Here is a 21,192-nt window from a genome sequence, read left to right as displayed (position 1 = left end):
AGACAGCCGGCATCTTGGTGTTTTCTTCCACTTGTGTACACTATGGTAATGTCATGCTCTTGAAGTAGTAGTGCCCACCTGACGAGTCGTCCTGTTGGATCCTTAAGACCTGCAACCAACAAAGTGAATGATGGTCTCCAACAACACTGAATGGCCTTACATAGAGATATTGTCGAAATTTGCGTATGGCCCAGATCACAGCAAGACATTTTCTTTCTGTAGATGAGTAGTTTCTCTCGGCTTTTGTAAGTGTCCCAGAGCATAGGCTACAATCTTCTCTTTTCCATCCGAAATTTGCACCAGAACAGCACCGATCCCATACCCACTGGCATCTGTGTGTAGTTCTGTAGGTGCTCTCTCAACATACAGACCAAGTACAGGGTCAGTCGTCAGAGCTTTTCGCAGCACCTCGAAAGAATCTTGTTGAGCACCACCCCAGATAAATTTAGCATCAGCTTTTAACAACTCTTGAAGTGGCCTGGCTTTGATACATAACTCTTTGATAAACCGACGGTAATACAAACAATCCGAGGAAGCTCCTCACATCTCTAATACTTTTAGGAATAGGAAATTCCGTTATAGCTCTCACTTTTTCTGGGTCTGGCCGCACACCTTCGTTTGGCACAAGGTGTCCAAGTATTTTGATTTCTTTTGCTCCAAACAGACACTTTCGTGGATTAAGTTTCAGTCCTCCTTGTTGGAGACACTTACGAACGGCCCTCAGTCTTTTTACGTGTTCTTCAAATGTCTCTAAGAACACTGTAATGTCATTTAAATAACAAAGTCACATCATCCACTTCGGGTGACTTAGAAGATTATCCATCACCTGTACAAAAGTTGCTGGTGCATTACGCAAACCAAACGGCATTACCTTAAACACATGCGGGCCCTGAGGGGTGATGAATGCAGTTTTCTCCCGATCAGCCTAATCCACTTCGATTTGCCAGTATCCCGAATACATGTCCATGGTTGAGAAAAACTTAACCCCCTTCAGACAATCTAGTGTATCGTCAATTCGTGGTAGGGGTAAACGTCCTTTTTAGTTATGTTATTAAGCTGCCTGTAATCAACACAAAGGTGCCAACTGTCATTCTTCTTCCTGACGAGAACCACTGGTGACGACCATGGGCTCTTCGAAGGCTAAATGATGTCGTTCTTCATCATTTTCTTTACCTCGTCGCGAATTATTCGACGTTCCGTTGCTGACACATGGTATGCTCTCTGTCTTATTGGTTGATAGTCTCCAGTGCTAATCCGGTGCTTCACCGTCGATTTGTCTAATTTGCTCTTCACCTGTGGATTGAAGCATTCAGAGAACTCTTGAAGACCGGGAAGTAGCTTTTTCTGTTGTTCTTTAGTGAGATCTGGTGATAGGCGAGCTTGAAGATCTTGTCTCGTAGTGGTAGCGCTAATTTCGCCCACAGACTCTGCATGCTAGGTTTCTATGACGCTCATCAGTTCAGTAATTAACGGCTAAGCGTTGGCTACGCACAGTCGTCGTGGAAGAGTCTGCGATTCTCGGCGATAGTTAACTATTCACAATTCATCGAATACGTTCTTAAACGAGACGACAGAGGCTGGGATGACCAAGTTATTCTTCAGTGGTATGCTTCTCTTACATTCCACTACAAGATCCATGGGTTGATGCATGGCATGACACAGGACAGTTACCTTTCGAGCGCTGACTGCAGGAATGATCACTTCATCCAGCACACATAGTCTCCACACACTCGGAGGCGTATCTTCCTGTCAACAATATCTCATTTCGTCCAGCATAATCTTCCAGCGAACACTCTCCGTAACTGCCTGAGAAGTTTTTAAAGAGTCCCATCCGAGAATGACGTCATGACTACACTCACGTAAGACGATGAATTCTAAGGGCTGTCTGTGTATGGCCACTTATACCCACACGAATGACACATGTTGCTTTTGGTTTTAAATATTTACCATTAGCCACCTTCAGCAGAGATGTTTTGTTGTCGACGAATACGGTTTTCTGCAACTGGCAACGGTACTTCTCCGATATGGCTGAATACGATGCTTCATAGTCCACAAGGAGTTGAACTGGTCGGCTATCCATGAGGATATGGACGTAGTTTCCCATCATTTTGGTAGCGATCGACGGTGGAGGATTTTTCTCTTCGGCGGCCTCACCTCCAAGGAAGGTCGCGCCCTTTGGTTTTCCAGGTTTCGGCGGCTAGGTAATCGGCTGGAGCTTCTAAACGGCGATGGAGACCTTGATCGGAGTGTTGGGGAGCGTCCTCTCCAGCAGCTAGATTGCGGCGATGATGACCTACGTCATCCTGCACCCACATCTTCTTGTTCATCTTCGTCGTCCCGGAGTTGGCGTCGGCTAAGGTCGGTCTGTTGTCTTCTGGTGGGGGCGCCATCAAATATCGGCCACCTTTCCGACAATAGCGCACCACATATCCCGGTCGTCCACAGTGGAAACATACAGGATGGTTATCCTGACTCCTCCAGGCGTCAGTCTTCCTTGGTGCCCAAACAGGTTACTCATGCGACGTTGTAGGAACGTAACTCCGCCTGGGTCTCGACTTCTTCACCGTTTTAAATGGAAATGAAGGACGAGAGATTGGGCTCAATGTCTTTTCCACTTCCTCCCTTATGACCTCCTGAAGCGTCTCGGTTTTTTGCTCCCCGTGCAATCTAAGTGCCTTCCGAACTTCCTCTCTCACTATCTGACGAAGAACACTTGTGAAATGAGTTGCTTCCTCCATCAAAGACATCGGTACGAAGTTTGGAAGCCGTTCAATCTTCTTGCGTTTAATTCTTTTTTGATGCATTGTCTCGATATACTGGCACCATTTTATGAAGTCATCTGTTGTCGAAACCTCCTTCAGTAGTAGGGCTTGATACATGTCCTCAGCAACACCCTTCATGAGATATGCAACCTTATCTTCCTCCTTCATTCTAGGATCCACTATTTTACACAGCTCCAAGACGTCTTGAATGTAGGATGCCGTAGTTTCTCCTGGTTGCTGTGCCCTACACTTTAATTTATCTTCAGCCTTTCCCTTCTGTCGTTGTGTGTCGCCGAAATACTTGCGCAGTTCCGCCTGGAATACTTCCCAGCTTACGAACTTCTTCCCGTTGTTCTCTACGAATGCTTGGCAGTGCCCTCCAAGTAGAAAAATACGTTAGCCAAACACACGGTGTCATCCCATTTGTTAAATTTGGCTATATGCTCATATACCTACAGCCACTTGTTTGGATCTTGGTCATCGTCACCAGAGAACCCGGAAGGATGTCTCATGTGGTGGCACACAGTTGCTGTCATCGTAACGTCCTCTTCTTCTTCTCTCTCCGATAAATTGTGATCTGTTGAATATGGCTGGAACTCGGGTTTCTCGCAACGTAAACGGCAGCTCCGTCTTGGCCTGATGGGAGCCATTGTGTCGTCGATGATGTGCGCTATCACTAGTTCCAATACCCAGAGTCTCCACCAGAATAATGTCACATAGAGGAAAGTGTAATTAGATGAATGACGAATACTAACTTCACTTAACGAACCTACAACCAAAACTGTATGGGTGTGCAGCATGGGTCACCATGTGCGCTACTAATAGTCGATCTCTCCAGACACGCCAAAACCGATGCCTGTGACGATCGCTGGGGGCACCGCGATGGACCACGATACAGGAACTCCACGAAGTTCTTAACGAGCCATACTTCCTGGACAAGATTGAAGACTATGCTGCCAACGTTTTTACGAAGATCGATGTGTCAAGGGACGTTGTTCGCCAGCTCCAATTGGTTGGCACCATTAATCCGCAATGGTGGCATAAATACTGAGTGCCTAGGGCCACGCTATAGTCTGGAGACGCGAGACCGCTACGGTCGCAGGTCCGAATCCTGCCTCTGGCTTGGATGTGTGTGATGTCCCTAGGTTACATAGGTTTAAGTAGTTCTAAGTTCTAGGGGACTGATGACCTCAGAAGTTGAGTCCCATAGCGCTCAGAGCCATTTTTTTGCCTAGGGCCATCGTTTTCTGTCACCCGCCTTGAAGACAACAATCTCCTTGAAGAACGAACATAGGTGTCTGGACACCTCTAAATCAAGCTAAACCCATCGAAGGATTCCTCTTTTCACCCTCCCAAAAATATTCCGTCTTACCTTTCACCCAACAAGAATAAACTCTCAAATAGTCATTCAGACTGGAGTAAAAAAAAAAAAAAAGACCACGAAATGACTGCACTGTTTTCCACGTCCGCGGACACCCTTTATATATCTTCTACTGGTAGTGCTTCCGTCTTTTACTGGTTATTGCACGTTGAGTCGGACATAGACGATTGCCACATTAGTATGACTGGCTCTTGTACTTCCATCATAATATACTAGCCTGTAACCTTTTACGATTCTGGATGGAAATATGTCCGCACGCAAGTTCGTACTTCGTAATTAAAGCTCAATGCTCAATAGTGTTTTTCATAGACTTAATAATTTCGGCAAATAATTTTTTATCCAAACAAAACACGACTCGTATCTTTTCAGTAACTGTAATAGTTGTTTAGGGTATTTACTATACCCGTTACGTGAAAGTTCCTTATAGAATTCGTGATTAAGTTTAGTCCGATAACAGACGTCGAACTGTGTCTGGTTGGATGTCATTGTTCTAGCGGAATTTCGATACGCTGTCCTTTCTCTACTTCAGGCATTTGTCACTGTCCTGTTCATTTCCGCTTTGAGTTTTGTTTTATGCCCGATATGAATTCGATTATCAGGATGTTATTAACATGCTCATCCGCTCCTCTTACTAACCGATCTGCTTTCGTATTGGCCGAGCGTTGTTATTAACATGCTCATCCGCTCCTCTTACTAACCGATCTGCTTTCGTATTGGCCGAGCGTTGTAGCCGAGCGGTCGATGGCGCCTTGCCACGGTTCACGCGGCTCCCCTCGTCAGAGATTGGAGCCGTCCCTCGGGCATGGGTGTGTATGCTGTCCTTAGCGTAAGTTAGTTTAGGTTAGATTAAGTAGTGTGTAAGCCTAGGGGCTGATGACCTGAGCAGTTTGACCCCATAGGAACTTCCCACCACCACTTTCGCATTACTTTGGATGTGTCTTCACCCATATGAATACCGGCGTCTGTTTATTAACTCACAGTTCGTCTGCAGCTTCCGACACACTCTTTATCTCTCTCTGTTTCTCTTTCCTAGAGTTTATCCTCTCATGTATTAAGGCTGTTTGCATATTGAATTTACTGAGGCGGAGACTGACGAACAGCCCACAGTCTGTCTTCACGAGACTGCAAAACCGCCTAGAAACCTCTCTCAACCATGTGGTCAGAAGATCGTTCTCCCGACCGCCTATGTCAGTGTCCGAGACCGGAGCCGCTACTTCTCCACCACGTAGCTCCTCTGCCTAACAAGAGCTGAGTGCACCCTGCTTACCAACAGCGCTCGGCAGACCGGATGGTCACCCATCTAAGTACTAGCCCAGCCTGACAGCGCTTAAATTATGTGATCTGACGGGAACCGGTACTACCACTGGGGCGAGGGTTTCTAAGGAAACGTATTGGCACATTGCTGATTTGTTTGCTGATACCTTTTGTATTCATTCGCCCACACACTGCGTTGAGTTCTATTTTTGTTCTGTAATGCAGTCCCTCATTGATTTGATTTCCATGTAATTGGTCTACTCAGATATGTATCGCAGTTCGGTGACATGTATGTCCAATAGTAACAGAACAAGTTTATACAAGTAGTTCTTGTCAGTGCACTGTAGCTTTGTATTTGATAGCCAGTAACGTATTAGATACGACCAATAGTTCATTATCGCACAACTATTACCGTTTACCTCCTAGTGACAAAAATTCCGGTTTTACGGCATAGCTGCATTCTCTATCCCATGATTTTTAACGACATATTACAGTGCGATTTTTCGATGTTACACTGCGCCGCAATTAGGTACTAATTTTTCTCAAGACTCGAGAATATGTTGCTATCAGTTACACGAACGAATCAGCGTTGCCATTGCTTGATAGCATCTTTAATGGATTTTCAGCAATAGATGATTATTTCTTTACCGCCATCCAAATTTTTGTTTGATCATTCTTTCTTTCTTAGTTAGTTAGTTAAATAGTTAGTTAGTTACATGTTCCATGGATAACTTTGCACGAGTGGTCATAATGAGGTGCAAGAGTCATTTTACATTCACATTGCAAATTAATTTGTACATGCGCTTACATTCTGAACTTCTCAGTTTTTTATATATATTACAAAAAGAAAAAAAAATGTATACAGACGTGAGTCAGTAACTATTACGCAGCGGCTTTTACACTTTACAGTAACAGAAATTCTTCTACGGAAAAGGAGTTGTCAAGGAGAAACTTTCTCAGTATGTCTTCAAATTTTACTTTGATGCATATCAGACATCTTATATCACTGGGTAAGTGATCAAAAACTTTTGTTGCAGCATTGTGACCCCATTTTTATTATAGAGACAACCATGATAGAGTAATGAATGTCATTTTTCCTTCTGGTACTTTAGTTATGTACATCACTGTTCCTTTCGGACTGTGGTGGACTGTTTAGCACCAATTTAGTGAGTGAATAAATACACTGTAAAGCAATAGTCAGAACGCCCAACTCAGACAGATGTCTGCAAGATGATCGTATGGGAGCACCACGTACTATTCTTATAGCATGTTTTCGCTCAATGAAGACTTTCTTGTTAAAAACTATTTAAAAGCCAAGAGCCCATAAAAAAGTTCTTTATTTACGACGACCGGTTTCAACTGTCATTGCTGTCATCTTGAGGTATTTAACATCTTTTTGTTGTAAAACATGTTCATTTTACGCTGAAAATCACGCACAAGATGTCAGGTGGATAAAACTCAGTACATTATACACGTCTGTCATCTCTAAAACATTTAAAAACATGAAGCACCTTGACCAAAAGGCCATGTTGATATACATCTACATTTACATCCATACTCCGCAAGCCACCTGACAGTGGCACACAGATGCTTGTTACAGCATATAAACACGGAACACATCTACATCTACATGGATACTCTGCAAATCACATTTAAGTGCTTGGCAGAGGGTTCATCGAACCACCTTCACAATTCTCTATTATTCCAATCTCTTATAGCGCGTGGAAAGAATGAACACCTGTATCTTTCCGTACGAGCTCTGATTTCCCTTTTTTTATCTTGGTGATCGTTCCTCCCTATGGAAGTCGGTGTCAACAAAACGTTTTCGCATTTGGAGGAGAAAGTTGGTGACTGGAATTTCGTGAGAAGACTCCGTCGTAACGAAAAACGCCTTTCTTTTAATGATGTCTGTATTCTCCAACAGTTTATTGAACGTAACTTCTTCTACAATACAATAGCTGGTTGTACAGTAGATGTAGACGTCCGTCGATCTGGCCGGAGATGTGGTTCCTCTCGGTCGGCTGGTACTTCGATCGGCGGTGCAGTACAGCGGCTTCGGTGATATCTTCTCGGAGACTCTGCTATAGCGGTTGCCATTAGCAGCGGACGAAGACTGGTCTGTCTTCCACCGGCCGGGCCTATATAGTGAGCTGGAGCCAATAGAAACCCGGCGTACGAATCCGTGGCCAGATATGTCGCGGCGACCTCTGCAAGGAAAGGTTCCTATTAACCGACTTGAATCTTCGGCGTGTTTACCTGATGTCTTCGCCTGTTTGGCTGTTGGTTTGTTTCCCACATAGCGTGGCTGTTAAGTGGTGCTTCCCGCCATTTAGGGGAACCCGATGGCAGACAGTACAATGTCCATCCAAAATCCTGTATCATTTCTGTGACACTCTCTCCATATTTCGCGATACAAAACGTGCTGATTTTCTTTGAACTTTTTCGATGTACTCCGTCAGTCCTATCTGGTAAGGATCCCACACGGCGCAGCAGTACTCTAAAAGAGGACTGACGAGCGTAGCGTAGGCAGTCTCCTTAGTAGGTCTGTTACATTTTCTAAGTGTTCTGCCAATAAAACGCAGACTTTGGGTAGCCTTCCCCACAAAATTTTCTACGTGTTCCTTCCAATTTAAGTTGTTCGTAGTTGTAATACCTGGGTATTTAGTTGAATTTACGGCTTTTATATTAGACTGATGTATCGTGTAACCGAAGTTTAACGCGTTCCTTTTAGCACTCATGTGGATGACCTCACACTTTTCGTTATTTAAGGTCAACTGCCACTTTTCACACCATTCCGATATTTCTTCTAAATCGTTTTGCAGCTTGTTTTGATCTTCTGATGACTTTATTAGTCGATAAACGACAGCGTCATCTGCAAAGAACCGAAGACGGCTGCTCAGATTGTCTCCCAAATCGTTTAAATAGATAAGGAACAGCAAAGGGCCTATAACACTACCTTGGAGGACGCCAGAAATCACTTCTGTTTTACTCGATGACTTTCCGTCAGTTACTACGAACTGTGACCTCTCCGACAGGAAATCACAGATCCAGTCACATAACTGAGACGATATTCCATAAGCACGCAATTTAACTACGAGCCGCTAGAGTGGTACAGTGTCAATAGCCTTCCGGAAAACCAGAAATACGGAATCGATCTGAAATCCCTTGTCAATAGCACTCAGCACTTCAGCTAGTTGTGTTTCACAAGAACGATGTTTTCTAAACTCATGTTGACTGTGTGTCAATAGACCGTTTTCTTCGAGGTAATTAATTATGTTCGAACACAATATATGTTCTAAAATCCTGCTGCATATCGACGTTAACGATGTGGGCCTGTAATTTAGTGGATTACTCGTACAACCTTTCTGGAATACTGGTGTGATCTGTGGAACTTTACAGTCTTTGGGCACGGACCTTTCGTCGTTCGAGCGGTTGTATATGATGGTTAAGTATGGAGCCTATGGATCAGCATACTCCGAAAGGAACCTAATTGGTGTACAGTCTGAACCAAAAGACTTGTTTTTATTAAGTGATTTAAGTTGCTTAACTACTCCGAGGATATTTACTTCTACGTTACTCATGTTGGCAGCTGTTCTCGATTCGAATTCTGGAATATTTACTTCGTCTTCTTTTGTGAAGGCAATTCGGAAGGCTGAGTTTAGTAACTCTGCTTTGGCAGCACTGTCTTCGATAGTATCTCCATTGCTATCGTGCAGAGAAGGCATTGATTGTTTCTTGCCGCTAACATACTTCACATACGACCAGAATCTCTTTGGATTTTCTGCCAGGTTTCTAGACAAAGTTTCGTTGTGGAAACTGTTATAGGCATCTCGCATTGAAGTCCGTGCTAAATTTCGAGCTTCTGTAAAGGATCACCAATCTTGGGGATTTTGCGTCTGTTTAAATTTTGCATGTTTGTTTCGTTGTTTCTGCACCAGTGTTCTAACCCGTTTTGTGTACCAAGGAGGATCAGCTCCGTCGTTTGTTAATTTATTTGGTATAAATCTCTGAATTGCTGCCGATACTATTTCTTTGAATTTAAGCCACAGCTGGTCTACACTTATATTATTAATTTGGAATGAGTGGAGACTGTCTCTCAGGAAGGCGTCAAGTGAATTTTTATCTGATTTTTTGAATAGGTATATTTTTCGCTTATTTTTCGAGGATTTGGGGAATACAATATTCAATATTGCTACGACAGCCCTGTCTTCACTAATCCCTGAATCGGTTTTGATGCTCGTTATTAACTCAGGATTATTTGTTGCTGAGAGGTCAAGTGTGTTCTCACAACCGTTTACTATTCGAGTGGGCTAATGAACTAACTGCTCGAAATAATTTTCAGAGAATGCGTTTAGCACAATTTAGGATGATATTTAATGCGTTCCTCCAGAATTAAACATGTATTTTCGCCAACATATCGAGGGTAAATTAAAGTCACCACCAACTATTATCGTATGAGTCGGGTAGGTGTATGTAATCAAACTCAAGTTTTCTTTGAACCTTTCAGCAAGTCTGAAATGGGAGGTCGGTAAAAGGATCCAGTTATTGTTTTTTTTCCGGTTGCCAACAATGACCTCTGCCCATACTAACTCACAGGAAGTATCTACTTCAATGGCACATCTGATTATATACGCTGCGCACATACTACCCTGTGTGAATCCACTTTAAACGGCGTACAAGGTACAGCTGACAGGTAATATCTGGTAGTTGCTGGTATGAGATGTCTCGTGGAAACTGATCTTTTGGTGCGATCACGCAGCTGAAATCGCCTTCAGGTACAAAATGGTCATACCTACCCACGAAGAATCCGCCTGTCTGAATTAGAATGGGCATATACAGAGTGTTCCAGGATGAATGGTCAGTATTCGGGAATATGACTGCAATGATCATTTGAAACAAAAAAGTCAGGTAAACAGACTCTAAAACGAGTTTCGTAACAGCTATGATTACTTCCTGATCTTCGATAGCGTGAAACAAAACTCTTCTCCTGGAAGCTCTTTGCTTTCATATTTTGAGATGTGGCAGTATTGATCAAAAGAAGAAAAAAGTGTGTAAGTAAATAATGGCTCTAAAATGCATTCTTTAAGACCTATGAACACTTGTTTATCTTCGCTACTTTGAAACACAGCTCTTCTAATGAACAAGTGCGCATAACTTATAAGGTATGGGTTGCAGAGCCCATGTTTACTAGACATATTTGTTTCGAATGAACTTTCTCCTGGGACACCCAATATATTTATGATCTCAACTCGAAGCAGTGTCAGCGCTAGTCTTGCTGACAGAGGATACACCACATTCCCAGCCTCTATACCTTCTCGTAAAAGTTCCGCCGTTCCTCTGCTGCTGACATAATTTGGCGTAACATATGTATCATACCCGTATGGGAAGGAAAAACTCTCGACACAGACTTCTCGTAGGCGGACTATATTGATGACCGACATCGCAACACCTCCCGCAGTAATTGTAACTTGACAGGCGCTGTAATCGTATTAATGTTCATAGAAGCTATTCTACACCGAAGAGCCAAAGGAACTTCTACACCTGCCTAATATCTTGCAGGCCCCCGCGAGCAAGCAGACGTGTGGCAACACGACGTGGCATGGACTCGACTTACGTCTGAAGTGGCGCTGGAGGGAATTGACAACATGAATCCTCCAGGGCTGTCCATAAATCTGTCAGAGTTAGAGGGGGTGGAGACCTCTTCTGAAACAGCACGTTGCAAGGCATATCAGATACTGTCAATACTGTTCATGTCTCGATAGTTTGGTGGGCAGCAGAACTGTTTAAATTCAGAACAGTAGTCCTGCAACCACTCTGTAGCAATTCTAGACGTGTGTGGCGTCACATTGTCCTACTTGTCCTGCTGGAATTGCCCAAGTCCGTCGAAATGCACAACGGACATGAATGGATGCAGGTGATCAGGCAGGATGCTTACGTGTGTGTCACATATCAGAGTCGTATCTAGATGTATCAGTGGTCCCATATCACTCCAGCTGCACACACCCCACACCATTACAGAGCCTCCACAGCTTGAATAGTCCCCTGTTTGCATACAGGGTCCACGGATTGATGAGGTTGTCTCCATACCAGTACACGTCCATCCGCTCGATACAATTTGAAACGAGACTCGTCCGACCAGGCAACACGTTCCCACTCATAAACAGGCCAATGTCGGTGTTGACGAGCCCAGGCGAGGCGTAAGCTTTGTGTCGTGCAGTCATCAAGAGTACACGAGTGGGCCTTCGGTTCCGAAAGCCCATATCAATGATGTTTCGTTCAATGGTTCGCACGCTGACACCTGATGATGGCTCAGCATTGAAATCTGCAGCAGAGTGCAGAAGGGTTGCAATTCTTCGACGTTGAACGATTCTCTTCAGCCGTCGTTGGTCCCATTCTTGCACGATCTTTTCCCGCCGATGTCGGAGATTTGATGTTTCACTGGATTTCTGATATTCAAGATTCACTCCTGAAACGGTCGTACAGGAAAATGTCCACTTCATTGCTGTCTCGGAGAAGCTGTGTCCCATCGCACGTGCGCCGACTGTAACAACACGTTTAAACTTACTTAAATATTGATAACTTGCCATGTAGCAGCAGTGACCGATGTAACAACTGCGTCGTTCACTTTTTGTCTTATATAGACGTTGCCGAACGCAGCTCCATATTCTTCTTCTTTACATATCTCTGTACTTGAATACGCATGTCTATACAAGTTTCTTCGGCGCTCCAGTGCCCCTGCTCAGCCGGGTGGAAGGCGCTCATGGACGCTTAAGTTAACCGGTGTGATGTTGTCTGTGTAATGGGTATCGTCGTGACATTTTGCAGATTTTAAATGTATAACATCCGGGAGACGTCGATGGCGTAGTCGTGGGCGGTATGTTCGATGGCACTGACGTATAAGCGTCCAATGATGCTAGTTTTTCCTACAAACTGTCACGATGAGGGGTCTGGACATTCATCGAAGGAGCATCTGTCCAGAGCACGTCAACACAATTTTTGGGAGTGACGTTGGGATTTACACAGTTCTCCGCTCCATGCATTCTGAACAGACGTGGCCTTCCTGTCCACTATCCGAGCATGTCTACCGCTGTCTGTCGTAGCTAACTATCGCTCTTCATCTACCGATCAACAAGTAAGACAGAAAATGTTTCGCCGTTGGCCAGCCGGTGTGGTCGAGCGGTTCTAGGCGCTTCAGTCTGGAACCGCGCGACAGCTACCGTCGCAGGTTCGAATCCTGCCTCGGGAATGGATGTGTGTGATGTCCTTAGGTTAGTTAGGTTTAAGTAGTTCTAAGTTCTAGGGGACTGATGACCTCAGATGTTAAGACCCACAGTGGTCGGAGCCATTTCAGCCAAGTTTCGCCAGTTTAATCCGGATCTGTCTCACTCCACTGAGAACGGGATATGTCGTACAGGTCTACCATTTTTCGGCGACGTGGCTAAGCTCCACCATACGGTTGCAGAGCATCAATCGCTAGGTCAGACGGAACGTTAAATGGGAGTTTCGTAATCCAAACACCAACATGGCCATCAGTGTGTCTAAACTTGAATGCATGCTTAGGAATTGGAATGATTCTGTTACAAACTGTATTAGTTATCAGTTTTACGTAGACCACGCTACTCACAATTGGGAGGTGGAGTCCTATAAGATCTTGAAAGTCAATTTTGACCTCTTCTCGTAGGAATCTTTCAATTTCATAGGCTTTAGGACGAGCATATTCGTTCGAAAAGCTGATCTTTATAGTCGACTTATGGTAAGAATGTGCCATTCTACACTGAGGTGACAAAATTCGTGGGATAGCGATAGGCACATATACAGATGTCGGTAGTGTCTCATACACCAGATATAAAAGGGTAGTGCATTGGTGAGGCTGTCATTTACGGTCAGGTAATTCCTGCGAAAAGATATTCGACGTGATTATGGCCGTAGGACGGGAATTAACAGATTTTGAACGCGGAATCCTGTAAGGCGTTGGACTTAGACATACGGGACGTTATATTTCGGAAATTGTTAGGGAATTCAACATTACGAGGTCCACAGTGACAAGAGTATGCCAAGAATATAAATTTCAAGCACTTCAGTCCATGGACAAAGCAGTGGCGGCGTCTTTCTCTTCAGTACCGAGAGCAACGCCGTTTGCGTATAATTGTCAGTGCCAACAGACAAGCAGCACTGCTTGAAATAACAGCAGGAATCAATGTGTGACGTACCGCTAATGTATCCGTTAGCGCAGAGCGGCGAAATTGGGCGATAATGGGTCATGGTAGCAGACGACTACCGCGAGTGCCTTTGCTAACATCAAGACATTGTCTACAGCGTCTCTCCTGGGTTAGTGGCCATATGGGTTGGACCCTAAACGACTGGATAACCGTGGCTTGGTCCAACGAATCCCGATTTCAGGTAGTGAGAGCTGATGGTAGGGTTCGAGTGTGGCGCAAACTGCGCGAAGCCATGGACGCAAGTTCTCAACTAGACAATGTGCAAGCTGGTCGCGTCTCCATAAAGAGAGGGGAGGGGGAGTGATTACAAGTGTAGAGACCATCAGTTACTGATAGCGTTCCTCTCCTCCTAAATTTCAAATCTTCCAGTGACACGAATTTTAACGTTCTGCCTCACAGTACAGAATTACTCAGCTCATGTGCAAGTCACTCTCTTACAGTCGTCATAACAGTAATCAAAGTTACTTGTCGGAATCTTGTAGTAATTGGGAAGTTGGATCATAGTTTTCCTTTCTTTCCTTAAGAGCTAGAAAACTGCGTATGAAACTAGATCGAGGTTATAAGACTAAATTCGTGTATTCTGGACAAAATGTATATATTATTAATGAAGATAATCAGTACTAATAATATTCAGATTAAATTATTATTAACAATTCAGTGTCTACGGTCAGATAAATATACACTGCTGGCCACCGTAAATGCAACACCCTGAAGGAAGCATCCGAATCAAGTGAAAATTACACCATGAGTTTGCAGCGATGAGATATGCAACTGATTAGAATTTCAGCGCAGACGCACATCACGCGCGCCTGTGGCGCCACCTCATAGCGCCATTTAAGGCTTGGCGATTTCGACGAGTGTACATTCGGCACGTGTGTTTACCTTGTGGTTGTTTCACAAGACGATCAGTTATGCCTCGTAGACAACAGCGAACATCTTTTGATCAAGTATCCGAGTTCGACAGAGGAAGGATAGTGGCTTACCGAGATTGTGGATTATCATACAGAGAAATCGCTAGTCGTGTTGGACGAAACCAAACAACTGTAATGCGGATATGTGACCGCTGGATGCAGGAGGGTACGACGGACCGACGTGGTCGATCGCATTCACCTCCGTGCGCCACTGCACGTGCTGATAGGCAAATTGTGCGCATGGCAGTGACGGATCGCTCAGTGACATCCCGAACCGTAGCACAGCACATTGCGTCTGTAACGCATCATCCAGTGTCTGCGCGTACCATTCGACGCCGTTTACAGCAGAGTGGTCTGTCCGCAAGACGTCCATTGCTTCGTCTACCATTGACGCAGAACCACAGACGTCTCCGTCGCCAATGGTGTGATGACAGACGGATGTGGACGGCAGAATGGAATGACGTTGTCTTTACTGACGAGGCACGCTTCTGTCTGCAGCACCGCGATGGTCGGATTCGAGTGTGGAGACACCGTGGAGAGAGGATGCTGGACAGCTGCATTATACACCGCCACACTGGTCTTGCACCGGGTATTATGGTATGGGGCGGTATTGGATATTACTCTCGCACGCCTCTAGTACGCATTGCCGGTACTTTAAATAGCCGGCGCTACATATCCGAGGTGCTGGAGCCAGTTGTCCTTCCTTACGTTCAGGGCTCGGCCACAGCCATATTTCAACAGGATAATGCGCGACCACACGTGGCACGCATTGTCCAAAGCTTCTTCGTCAATAACCAGATTGAAGTGCTTCCCTGGCCGGCTCGCTCTCCGGATCTTTCGCCGATAGAAAACATGTGGTCTATGGTTGCTCAACGAGTGACCCAGATTACATCCCCAGCTGCCACACCAATGATCTTTGGCAACGTGTGGAAGCTGCTTGGGCTGCTGTACCCCAGGAACACATCCAACGTCTCTTTAACTCAATGCCGAGACGTGTGGCAGCGGTGATCTCCAACAATGGCGGCTACTCTGGCTACTGATTCTGGCAGGAACCACATGTCACAGACGTCTGTAAACGTAATCATTTGATACTTGGTCAACATGTTATCTACAAAATAAATTTTGTTGTGCTACCTCTTGTCTTTCTTGGTGTTGCATTTACGGTGGTCAGCAGTGTATGTCTAAGACACTTTCCCGCAAAGGATTGAAATTTAAAGATATTTCTGTCACGGAATAACAACAAGCTCACTTTTTGAAAAAAACTAGCATCAAATACACTGGTGTACAAAACGTAAGGGCAAAAGAAACTTTCGCATGGTGCCAAGCAACATAGCTAGACGAAGCTGTGATCATTCATAGAAATAACTGCTGTAGTACAGTGCAGTACAGTATAGTACCAAAGGTAACTGAAAGAGACGAATGTCGATTACACCAATGCATGCTCTACAAGGTACTCCCATGCTGGGCAGCGTAAGCGACCCCCAGACAGGACACATCTATAAGGGAACAGGTACATGTGGACACGTATCTTTCAAAATCTGCACACACTGGTTGCGCCAATTCCGCTATTGAGACAGACTGTAGTAATACGATATCTTAAGGCTGTGGAGGTCTGTTCACAGTCCCAGCTTTCTTCAGTCAGCAACCACGAGGGGGAGTGATTACAAGTGTCCTCTGATCCAAATGAAACATTCATTGAGTGAAAATGGCTATATTCGGCTACTTGGAGATCATTTGTAGCCAAAAAACGAAGGAAACTTTACGGATAACAATTCGCCATCTCACTGGCCCACAGTTGTTTGCGCCTGGTTTGAAGAACTTCTAGACAATTTGGGTGACTGATTTGGCCACCCAGTTCGCCCGATTTGAATTCCATCTAACATTTATGGGACACGATCGAGAGGCCATTTCGTGCACAAAATCCTGTATCGGCAATACTTTCGCAGTTATGGACGACTATAGAGGCAGTGTGGCTCAACATGTCTGCACAGGTCATCTAACGACGTGTTGAGTCCATGCTCCGTTGAGTTGCTGCACAACGCCGGGAAATAGGAGGTCCGACACGATATTATGATGTGTCTCATAAGGCGTCCATACCGCTGCACTTCCGAAATCATATTGTGTCGCGTCGGTGGAGAAAACGAAATTCAGCAGCTGCTGTGTGATAATCAGTTCTTTTTCCTTTTCAGACACAGGAATGACAACATCTGTATTCCAATCCACATTAAAAGATGATGCTTGCAGTTAAACTGTGAATGTTGGAAACCTGCGGTAACTGATACGCGAAATAATTAAATATTGAAAGCTACAAATGTAACATTCAACTTTCTGTGTTTCAGAAAATATGTGTTACATTTCAGACAACTGACGATTTTTCACAACGGTTATGCAGCGGCAAATTGTACGTAGAATACCTAATGTATAACACTACCACATTATTTGGGCTCTAGTCCAACGATTTGTTATTTTTTAAAAAAACTGAATGCTCTCCACGTGCCCTATCTACACTAAATAATAGCGGGTACGGAAAATCGACACAAAATGTTATTTGAATAAAAATTAATTTTTTCAATAATCAAAAAAAAATTGTTTGAATAAAAATAAATTTTTAAGATGACACATCTGAAAATCGTACTAAAAATTTAAACTAATTTTTCCTAGCCCTATACTGATTCATAACCCCATACAGATACCCGTAAAAATTTGTGATTGGGAATTTTTAATAGTTATGAAAATACTTGTTAGATTTGAAACGAAAAACATAGGACGCATGCAATTAATGATTGATGAATGAATATTCGACCTTCTTACTGTTATGTATTGCATGTGTCCCCTGTTTATCGTTTTAAATCTGGAAAGTATTTTCATTGCTATTAAAAGTTCCCAAATTTTCGGTATTATCTGTATGATTCCAGGCGAAACGATTCTGAACTTTTTAGTGCAGTTTAAATAATGTTATACGATATATCTATGTTTATTTAAATAGTTATTTTCTAGTTTACATTCTTGGGTGTGTGAAATTTCTTAACCAAATTGAAGCAGTCTGATGAGATTATAAGGGAGACACGCTAAATTTGGGGTATGTTTTAGTGCCTTTTCACCTAATCACATGTGAAATACAGTACTGTTATATGTACCTACTAATAACACTGGTCAACACTCATTTTCTTGCCAAGGATATTTGAGTGGCTTTAGGATGGGTTAGTGGTGCTGAGGACGAATATAGCAACCATTTATGCAGTTTGGCTCTAGTTTTTGAGATAATGCATGATTTATTCAAAAAATTAGAAAAAGTTGCTAATACTGAACTCGAGCGCTACAAACTACAATGAAAAAAAGAAAATAATCTTTATAAATAGCTTCTATGAAAACCTGATAGGCATTTGTCCACGTATAAAACATAATTGAAAAGTTTCTCTATAGGTATATCATTTTCCGTCCATGACGAACCGCTTCCTGCACGCTTTCCTTTTATAGGTCTCTTCAGAACAGTCACGTTGCAGATTCCAGCAATAATCTGCCATCATATGCCTGTCCCATCTTCCTTTATATCTTTCCTCTATTCCTTTCATATCTTGATTGAACCGCTCTCCTTGTTCCTCACTGAAATCACCTAGATTACGAGGAAATCGATCCAAGTGGCTGTGAAGGAAGTGCAATTTTATGCTCATGTTAGCTCCTAAGTTTTGAAAGTTAGTGAGCATGTTTTTGACCAGTTCCTCGTAATTGGGAGCTTTATGATTGCCCAAAAAACATTTTGCAACAGCGACAAAACTGTTCCAGGCCGATGCTTCAGTGACAGTCATGACACTTGTAAAATTGGTATCGTTGATGAGCCTGCGAATTTGAGGACCATAAAATATTCCTGCCTTAAGTTTTTCACTACTGAGTCCAGGGAACGTATTGCAGATGTATGTGAAGCAATTACCATTTCTGTCTAAAGCTTTGGTGAATTGCTTCATTAGTCCTAACTTAATATGTAATGGTGGAAGAACAATCTTGTCCCTACTAACCAGAGGTTCATTAATGATGTTTGCTTTACCAACAGCCATATGTTCCCTTGGAGGCCATGTTTTCTGCTTCCAATGTTCGTGCTTTGCCCTACTATCCCACATGCAGATAAAACATGGGTGCTTTGTGTATCCACTTTGTTGTCCAAGCAAGAAGTTCACCATTTTCAAATCAACACAAATCAACCACTGGTGCTGCATATACTGAATTTTCTGCAGAACCATCTTGATGTTAGCATATGCTTCACAAAGTTTTGTTGAGTGGGCAATTGGAATAGATGCGTAACGATTGCCATTGTGTAGGAGAACACATTTTAAACTTCTAGTGGAACTGTCTATGAAGAGACGCCAGTCCTCTGGTCTATATTCCGGCAGCCCCAATTCAAGTAAAAGTCCAGGTATATTGCTGCAATACACTATAACCTCTTCTTGGTTGAAGTATGGAAGAAGGTTTTCTTCTCTCGTCCGGTAAGCTGTTATTTTAACACTTGGATGAAGACAGTTCTTTTCCTTAAGCCTGGATGCTAAGAGTTCTGACGCTTGCTTTGAAAGATTGAGTTCTCGTATCAAGTCACTGAGCTCCTTCTGGTCGAACTGCTGGGGTTGTGTCTCACGTCCTTCGTATTCCGAACCACTACTTGTACATTCCTCGCCGTGCACATCGTCATCTGATGATATTAGCGTGGGTAATGTTGTGAAGGTTGGTACAGGAACATCGTTGCTGTGCACCACCGGTCTTCTTGCTGACTCCAAATCAGGATATTCCCACTTTCGTTTTTTGAACCTATTAAAACCTTTCACATTAACAATGCAAAAATAGCAATCATCTGTATGGTTCTTCTGCTCTCGCCATACCATAGGCACTCCGAAGTTTAAGCTTTACCTTTTTCGTTTTGTCCACTGCCGTAAGCACTCCACACAGCATTTACAAACTTTATGGGGTGCCCACGCCTTGTCTTGATCTCCAAGTTTAATTCCGAAATATGCCAGATACGCTTCCTTCACAAAAGGAGTGATATTCTTCCTGTTCTTTTGAAGAACGTATTCACCACAAATGTAGCAGAACTCATCTGGATGGTTCACGCAAAGATGGCGTGAAGAACTCATGTTTTCCTAAAACAAAATTGCACAAATACTACATATTATGCAGAACTTTCTTGTATTTGCATGTCAATCACATCCAACAAACATCATTAATTGTTTTGTGTGAAATGAATACTTACCTCTTATTTGCTACGTCACGATGAGGTTTTATCTCCTTGAAGCTGCACTGCACATGTGTGTGACTTTCGACCATCGCCATTTTTCTTGTTTACACTGAACGCTACCTATCGGCTGTTGCGGGGATTACCTCGGCCAACAAATGAATGTCAAGTACCGCCGAATTCAAATCTGCACAACCCTCAATATCTTCAACACACGCACCGCACAACAGGACTGAACACATGCTGACAGTGTGATGTTTGCATGATGTAATCCTCAACCACACAGATGTACTCCCTGAGCACAATTGTTTAATAAAGATAGTACAATATCACTAATTAAAAAACAGGTAGCAAATACATTACACCATATATGGACCCTGCAGTCGATATTATCCACATGAAACTCTCATTTCCACAAATAACCTATATCTCAAAAACCAGAGCCAATTTGGAAAAAGTACAAATATACTCGGAATGAGTATCATAACAATATCCCATTTTCGTTCAAACTTCCCTGGCAACGAAAAAAAAAATTATTTTGTAGAGCTGTGTAATAGGTCAATCTGTTTAATTATTATTTTCCTAACAAATAAAATAAAGAAGTACACAACATTAATTTCTATGACTTTTAGAAAATTTTTATTTCAGTATTAGCTTTATACCTGTGGATTCACCCTTTTATGTGTTTGTCACACACACATCCCTTGTTTCTCCATCTCTTCCCTGTCCCTCTTTCTGTCCTACTCCACCTTCCCCCCTCTATCTCTCCATGTACTTTTACCCCCTGTCTATGTCCATCTAATCCTCCCTCTTCCTCTACTCATCTCCTTCTCCCCCTTTCTCTTTCCATGTTCGTCCATCCGCATGTATGCCCTCTGAAATGCATTACAGTATATACACACATCACGCCAGTACTGCAGGGCAGCCTAAATGTCAGGTGTTACTAGTCTTTTTCACCACTGAACAGACCGACAAGGAAGAGACTTAATACTGCACTGTCATCCAGTTCTGAGCTATGTTTAAAATTTCAAGTCTGGTTCATCAAGAAGTTAGTTTAAAATCAGTTGCAAAATTTGTACTGCACTGACAGACCTACAAGAAAGCGACCTAGTAGAAACGTATTGAAAATAAGGGCTCTGTTTCAGGGCTCTTCTGAAAGTGGGCCCCTCTGCTTTGAATTCAGGTAATTGAAAAATGCAGTTGTGCAGTTGTGCATAATAATTCTCACTGTGGTTGTCCATATAAGGACAGAATAACCTAAAGATACTGTTAGCGTAATCAGATAACCATTTCTAGACGTGTATGCAATTATCAGAAGAATAAGAAGCCTGTTCCAGTGAGGGACAAATAACGTTCACGAAAAATAAATGAATGCATTTTTAAGTACAGACCATCAGTTACTGATAGCGTTCCTCTCCTCCTAAATGTCAAATCTTCCAGTGACACGAAT

Source organism: Schistocerca nitens, chromosome 3 (genome assembly GCF_023898315.1).
Source record: "Schistocerca nitens isolate TAMUIC-IGC-003100 chromosome 3, iqSchNite1.1, whole genome shotgun sequence".
In the NCBI taxonomy this organism is placed as follows: domain Eukaryota; kingdom Metazoa; phylum Arthropoda; class Insecta; order Orthoptera; family Acrididae; genus Schistocerca; species Schistocerca nitens.
The sequence above is the reverse complement of the archived record's forward strand: the minus strand, read 5'-3'. Positions refer to the sequence as shown.